This window comes from Tursiops truncatus, chromosome 8 (assembly GCF_011762595.2).
Source record: "Tursiops truncatus isolate mTurTru1 chromosome 8, mTurTru1.mat.Y, whole genome shotgun sequence".
In the NCBI taxonomy this organism is placed as follows: domain Eukaryota; kingdom Metazoa; phylum Chordata; class Mammalia; order Artiodactyla; family Delphinidae; genus Tursiops; species Tursiops truncatus.
Window position 1 is genome coordinate 102,046,619 of NC_047041.1, and position 8,346 is coordinate 102,054,964.

Here is an 8,346-nt window from a genome sequence, read left to right on the forward strand (position 1 = left end):
GAGTTCCTTTGCCAAGGTCACTGATGACGTGGGTTGCCAGGTCCAAGGCTCAGTTTTCTTGTCTGACTGACTAGGAACATCTGATGCACGTGATCACTCCTGGCTCTGCCTGTAGACGGCGCTCTGCTCTCCCCGCCCCACCCCCGGCCCCTACCCCTCCCCGCCTCTTCTCTGGCTGCTCTTTCTGGGCCTCCCTTGTGTCCTCCTCATCTTCCCGACCTCTGGCCTCCCCTCTCCCCTCACCCAGCCCCAGGGTGGGAGACACTCCCTGTGTTCAGACTTCCCGACTCTGTAGTTGCTGAGGCCGGAATCTTTAAAATCGTCCTCGACTCCCCTCTCTTACACCCAGCATCCAGTCCCCCCCCCTCCCCCGGCAAATCCTATAGGCCTTCCCTTGAAGACAGACCCAGAGCCCTGCAGCTCCTGGCCTCTTTCACTGCTGCTCTCCTCTCTTGTCTGGATGTCATAATAGCCTCCTAATTACCTCTGCTTCCATCTACTCTTCCGGTAGCCTATTCTCCACACAATGGCCAGAGAAAGCCTTTTAAAATGTTAATTAGATCGCGTTAAATTACTGATCCAAACTGTCCAATGGCTTCCCACCCCACTAGGAATATAATCCAAAGACCTCCTCACAACCTCCAGGGCCTACCTGATCTGACCTGCCTGGGGCTGCTTATCTGATCTCTTCTCACTCTACCCCTCACCCACTGGCCTCCTCTGCATTCCTCAGACACACGGTGCACATACTGCCTCAGGGCCTTTGCACGAGCCATCCCGCCCCTGCCCATCCTGCTCCTGCCCCTGGATCCGTATGACTTGCTCCCTCACTCTGGTCTCCGCTCAAATGCCACCTCAGAGAGGCCTACCCTGTTCAGCCTCTCTAGAACAGCACCTCCCTTTTCTCTCACCCTTTCGTTTTTCTTATTAGCACTTCTCACTCCTTGGCATTTAATTACTTGTCTCTCCCCACCAGAATGTAAGCTCCAAGAAAACAGGAACTTTATATTTTTTTCCTGCTCTATCCTTGGCACCCAGGATACCACCTGGCTCATCATAGGTGAACAAATACATACTTGCTGACAGAATGAATGAAAAGCCTTTGCGCTGCTGGAACGGATGGGACTCCTCATCCACAGTTGCTACTCAGACCCTTCAAGGCCTCAGCCCCAAAGGACGCCTGAGTTTTCTCTTAGGCGTGGAGCAGCAACATAGACTCTTACTCTGAGCAAAGAGGAGGTAGAGGGTTGTTCAGGAATGGTTTCCAGGATTCCAAAGGCGAGGCAGCTCTGGTGGAAGATGCGCCCCAAGACGACTCCCAGGGGCCAGGCCAGAGCACAGCCGCCCACGGGGCCGCCAGAACAGAAATGTTCTTTAAAGGCAAAAGGGTGGCATTTTGGTGCAGAAGGTAGAGGAGCCACTATCTGATCTGCACACCAACTCCGGACTGGTTTTATTTTTTAAATAAATTCATCTATCTATTTGTTTATTTATTTATTTATTTTTGGCTGTGTTAGGTCTTCGTTGCTGCGCGTGGGCTTTCTCTAGTTGCTGCGAGCGGGGGCTACTCTTCGTTGCGGTGCACGGGCTTCTCATTGCGGTGGCTTGTCTTGTTGCGGAGCACAGGCTCTAGAGCGCGCGGGCTTCAGTACTTGTGGCACGCGGGCTCAGTAGTTGTGGTTCATGGGCTGTAGAGCGCGGGCTTCAGTAGTTGTGGTGCACACGGGCTTAGTTGCTCCGTGGCATGTGGGATCTTCCCAGACCAGGGCTCGAACCCGTGTCCCCTGCATTGGCAGGCGGATACTTAACCACTTCGCTGCCAGGGAAGCCCCCAGGTTTTATTTTTTATTTAAATAAACTCTTGGAGAACTCCCGGGAGGTCCACTGGTTAGGACTCCGCGGTTTCACTGCTGAGGGCCTGGGTTCAATCCCTGGTCGGGGAACTAGGATCCCACGAGCCGCCTGGCGTGGCCCATATAAATAGATATATAAATAACCTTTTATTTTAGAATAGTTTTAGACTTACAGAAAAGTTGCAAAGATAGAATCAAGAGTTGCTGTGTACCCCTCACCCAGTTTCCTCTATTGTGTATGTGTTCCATTGGCATGTACATCTATCATAACTAATGATGATGATTAACTAAAGTCCACATTTGACTCAGATTCCTTAGTTTTTCCCTAATGTCTTTTCTCAATTCCAGAATCCCATCCAGGATGCCACACTACGTCTAGTACTTGGGGCTATGACATTCTCTCAGACTTTCCCTATTTGGGGTGACCTTGACAGTTTGGAGGAGTCCTGGTCAGGCATTTTGTAGGATGCCCCTCGACTGGGATTTTTCAGCATGCCATACCAAGGGTACATGCCATCGGCGCGATATCCCCGATGATGTTAACCTTGATCATTTGACTAGTCAGGTGTCACCCTCTTTCCAAACTGTGCTCTTCAGAAGGAAGTTACCAAGCACAGCCCACACTTAGGGAGTGAGGAGTTTTCCCTTCATTACTTGGAATTCTGTACCACAGATTTCAGATCAATGTGTTCAGCTACTGTACTTTCATCACCCACTGCTGTGTCCAAGGACTAAGGGCAGAAATCGCCCTGTCACGGTCACTACGGACATTTTCTTTTAGCCAGGCTGCTGCTGAGTGCTTCCCGTGGTTTACTTCACTGAATTCTTAGAGCAGCCCTAGGAAATTGATTCAGCTGATATTTCCTTTTTTTTTTTTTTTTTTTTTTTTTTGCGGTACGCAGGACTCTCACTGCTGTGGCCTCTCCCGCTGTGGAGCACAGGTTCCAGACGCACAGGCTCAGCGGCCGTGGCTCACGGGCCCAGCTGCTCCGCGGCACGTGGGATCCTCCCGGACCGGGGAACGAACCCGCGTCCCCTGCATCGGCAGGCGGACTCCCAACCACTGCGCCACCAGGGAAGCCCTGATATTTCCTTTTTACCAAGGAGGATGCCAAAGGTCAGAGAGCCTCGCCTCCCAATTCTCAACTCTCATTTCTAACCATTTACTTGACTTGAATACACCCAGCCATCTCGAACCTCATATGGCCAATACAGAACTCTCCATGTCCCTTGCTCCTCCCCAGTCTTAGTAAGTAGCACCAGCATCCCTCCTATTACTCAAGCCAGAAACCAATGAGCCAGCCTCTGTCATCTTGGCAACTCCTGTCCATTCTGCCTCGCAAGTGCCTCACTCCCTTGCTAGAGGCCTTCAGTGAGTGGCTTCCTAATGCCTTTGAATACAGCTGCCCAACCCCACGGTCCTTCAGCCAGCACGGTCTCCCCACCCCACCTCTCTAATTTCACTTTGAGTAGCTTCGCCCCCCCCCACCCCCCCAGTGCTCACCACCCTCGGGCCACACCTGAACTTACAGTAATCAGATCCCTCCTCCTCTCTCCACCTTATACGCTCTCCCTGGCCTGCTGAGTGTCCCCTTTTCCTTTAGGATGTAGCCTGCACATCACCTCCTCAGAGAGGTCTTCCCAACTGCTCTGCCCCAAACCCCACTGTTAGTCTCTACCTCGGTCCTTTCTTCAGTCGGGACATCCACTGTCACCTGCAAAAAATGTCTGTACCATGTTAGAAGGAGAGCTTCAGGGAGGGCAGGGACTCAGGCTGCCTCATTGCTGTGTCCCCAGCCCCCATCACTCTGGCACAAGGCAAACGCTCAAAGGCCAGATAAAGGAATGAGCAAGGGGGAAAGTCACTTGTCTGACACACTCAGAGTGGCCAAGAAGGAGCCAGATTTCTAACCCAGGTCATCGGACTCCAGGCCATCTCTCAAGGCCCTGCTCAGATCCCAACTTGCCAACCCTCCATCTGTCCTACATGTATTAAGTTCCTACCGTGGGCCAGTTCCTGTCCTAGGTATGATGACACACGGATGAATCTAGGGCTGGGTCTTTACCTATACCTATAAGGAAACTCTGAGCCTCGCAGGGGAGACAGACAAATAGACAATTGCCACAGAGCATGAAAGTTTGCTTGGGAGCACACAGGAGGGGCAGCTAAGCCAGCCTGGGAAGGGGTGTACAAGAAGATGTCTCAAAGGAAACGATGACCGACATGACAGGTGTTCTGGTGCGGGAAATAGCAAAACTAGAGATTAGACAGAGTCTGGCCTATTCTGAGACTCACACGTGCTTTAGTGGGGCTGAAAGCAATGGTGAGTGATGGGGCAGAAGAGAAAGGAAGTGGCCAGAGCACTGAGGAGCCTTGTAGATATTATTGTTACTACGCTGAGCCAGAGCAAGGACTGTGTAATTTATCGTGAGATCAGTGGGAGCCAATAAAGGATTTTAGGCAGAAAAATGAGATGACAGAATTTGTTTATTTTTTATTTATTTAGGTTGTGCCGGGTCTTAGTTGCAGCAGGCAGCTCCTTTAGCTGTGGCTCGAGGGCTCCTTAGTTATGGCTTGCCAGCTCCTTAGTTGCGGCAGGCGGGCTCCTTAGTTGTGGCATGCAAACTCTTAGTTGCGGCATGCTTGTGGGATCTAGTTCCCTGACCAGGGTTCAAACCCGGACCCCCTGCATTGGGAGCGCAGAGTCCTAACCACTGTGCCATCAGGGAAGTCCCTGAGATGAGAGAATTTAGAAAGATCACCTTGCTACAACATGTTGGAGGAAATAAGAATGAAAAATGAAAACCGGAGGAGTTCGAAGGGTGTGGCAGCAATTTAGAAAAGATGTGATGAAGACATAGACTAAGATAAGGGTAGAAGAGGAGGTGGAGGAAAATGGAGACTTGAGTCCTATTTAAGAGGCAGAATCGAGGTGTAGGTGGCTGGTTAGAAAACTGGGTCGAAGGAGAAAGAGTCGAGGATGGGGACTGGCCATCTGCTGGGTGAACCGGCCAATGCTGGAACATCCCTGGAGGAGAGTTGGGTGGGAGATGGTGGGTTTAGGGCAAGGTGGGCGTGTGCTATTCAGAGGTGGAGTTGAACATGTAGGTCTGGATGGAGTGCAGGGAAGTTCTCCGGGCTGGATGGAGATTTGAGTACCCTTAGCATGGGGAAAAGCCGATCTCAGGGAGACGGTGAGATGGGTCCTGGCCGGGCTGAGCTCCCTCTGTCCTGACCACACAGGGCACCTCCTGGCAGCACCAAACATCTCAGCACCCGTTATCTTCAGACTCGCCTATTTGCTGCCTTATTTGTTCCTCACTTTCAATCTGAATGTGTTTTCCCTCCAATGACACCCTAAGCAGAGACTGCCCTATATTTCATGTATACACTACATGAAATATAGGGCTCTCCATACACTAACACGGGGTCTGTCAAATAGTAAACTTGATGATACTAACGATAATAACTACTAGTAATAGTGTCTGTTATGTAGAGGGCATGATGTTAAGGTCTTAACTCTGCTACTTTATTCTTTTCTCTTGAGGACCCAACAAGGTAGGTATCAGGAACCTCATTTTACAGATGAGGAAACAGATGAAGTTGCAGCGCATGCCTAAAGCTCCCTGGCCAGCAAACGGAGAAACGCAGCTCTGGACGCAGCTGAGTCCGCCCCCAAAGCCTGTGTGCCCTCCCGCTAAGCAGGACACGGACCTTTCCAGTCTGGCTGGGAGGCCACAAGGAAGAGAGGGTGCAGATTTGCCCCGTGGCTGCCAGGACAGGCATCAAAAGCCTCTCAGGGGAGCTCTGAGCAGACTTGATTCTTAGCTCAGTGGCAGAAAAACTGGCAACCACAACCAAAACTGGCACCTTGTGTTCAAGGTGAAACAGCTCCTCAGGAAGTGGTGAGCTGCTCATCACGGTCACGGAGGAGGGGTTGCATGAGACATGGTCTTTAAGGAAGCTCCAATCTTGAGCGCTTATGGGTGAACCTGCTCATGTTTCTCTTTTTCTTGGCTGAGCCATGCAGCATGCAGGATCTTAGTTCCCCGACCAGGGGACGAACCCGTGGCCCCTGCAGTGGAAGCGTGGAGTCTTAACCACTGGACCGCCAGGGACGTCCCGACCTGCTGATGTTTCAAGGGGGATGATATGCTTGGGAAAAGCACCCACCCCCACTCCCACTTCAAAGAAAAGGCAGGAAGCTAGCCAAAGGGAAAAGATTGACTTAAGAAAGCAGATTTCAGTGCTTCCAAGGATCCAAGGGGAAGGGGTGGGAGCAGTGGGAGTGATTTTCAGGGAGAAAACAATGTTGAAAGTAGCGAGAACAACTTCTGCAGACATGGGACAGGCGGAGGCAAGCTGATGAGCTCCGTGGAAAATGGCGTAAGAATCACCATTGGGCATGGACTCCTTCCTTTCTTCTCCATTAACTGAGCATCCATCAGCAGCCTGGCACCAGACCAGCAGCTGCGGGGTGGGGGGTCGGGGAGTGGGGAACAGAGCAGGGTGAAGTAACAGTCCCTTCCCTTGGGAGAGCACAGCGTAATCCTCAGAGACAAGATAAAAAGCCGAGTGGCTAAAAAGATTGAACACATGCAAGGTTACGAACTGAAAGCAAGATAAGAGCCTGAGAACCCGGCAGGGAAGGCCCAGCCTTCCCTCTACGTGGCACACAGGGAGAAGCAGGGCCAGATGCCTAAAGAGAACCACAAAGAAACCACGGAAGCCTAAGGCTAGCAGAAAAGCTGGAACAGGAACCCAGCAAAAATCATAAAAGGAGATTGAAAAATCTTCTCTCCGTTTACCTGGAAAAAGGTGATAAAAGGAATGTGCTCCTTTATTAGATGGAGAGAGAGCACAAGGTTAGAAAGCCCGGGCTTTGTGTTTGAGCCCGAGTATGTGTGGTGTGCATGCATGTACGTGGGCCTGTAAACCCATGCACGTGGAGGTGTGAGTGTGGCACATGGGCGTTCAGTGCCCCTGGGTGAACCTGCCTGAGGCTGTGTGTTGAGGGTGCGTGCGTCTGTGCTTCGTGTGGCTGTGAACAAGCAACATGACCTCGGTCCTCTTGACCTCTGCTCTATGGGGTCAGTCTCCCTTACACACTGGGACAAAATGATGTGGACTCTGGATTGGAGAAGGACACAGTGGTCACCTCGTGCAGCTGCCTTCCCCTCTTTGGGCCTCACTTTCCGTACTTGTAAAACAAGGACATTGACGCATTGGCTTTCAATCCAGGGAGCACATCATGGGCACCACTGAAGTTTCAAAATAATAAGAGATGCCCAGGACCCACTCTGGCACTACTGAATCCCGATCTCTAGGAGAGCCTTCTAACAAAGTTCCTTCCCAAGAGGTTCTGAAACCTAGCCTTGGTAAGCACAGCAAAGGTGCCCTGGGCTCCAGATTCCATCTCCTCCCCATGAACTTGACAGCGAGCTGGGCGTGCATTCATGGTATGATGGAGTCTGTTTGCACAAAGGCAGGCTTATCACACCGCAGCCAGTGCAACTGTGGGAAATAGGGCCGCTGTGTAGGCTAAAGACCTCGAATGCAAAAGACTCCAACCTTTAGGGTCCTGGATGAAAACTGACTCGATGAAACTAACAAAGATAAACACAAGCTCTGGACTGAGGCAAACAAAGTAATCGGCAGACACAAGAAACTGGTAACAGCAGGTGCTTCGGAGGAAGGCAGCTGCATGACTGAGGACAGTGGTCAGCGAGAAGGAGCTGCATCTCACTGTAACTTGTAAATGCCTTTTGAATGTTGCATCATGTGAATGTATCAACTGTCTTTAAAAATCACTGGGAGGGACTTCCCTAGCCTTCCTGTGGTTAAGACTCCGAGCTTCCAATGCAGGTGGTGCAGTTTGATCCCTGGCAGGGGAACTAAGAGTCCACATGCTGTGTGGTGCAGCCAAAAAAAAAAAAAAAAATCCCTGGGAAAATATCACTGGCAGAAGCACAGAATCGGCAGAAGAACCTGGCTGGATATAAGTGGGATGCATGCAATCTAGGGTTTTAGCTGACAAGCTTACCCTGAGCAGACACCGTACCGTGGCTGTCAAAGTCAACCTGACTTTCAGCTTCACGGTGGACAGGTGGTGTGCTCCTTAGGGGGGGGACTCTCCCTCTGTGATCTGTGCAGTTCACTCCCTGTCTGTACCCCTGCGCCCTGGACTGACCACCACATTCGGAGTAGTGTCTGGACTGACATGCTAAGCCACACCCAGAAAAGAGAAATCGGGAGGGGGAAGGGTCAGAAACTGCACAGGAGTGGGTAAAGGGACCCAGATTGTCAGCCCAGGCGTGGGGAACACTGTATGGGGCACCATCACTGTCTCCAAATATCTTCATTGGCAAAAGGGAGCAGACTGTCCTTCCTGAGGACAGAGCTTCAGTTTGGTGTGGGCAGGCACTGTGGGCAGGTCCTTTGGGGGCTAAGGAAAAGCTTGCTAACTTTTAGAGCCATCTCACAGCAGAATGT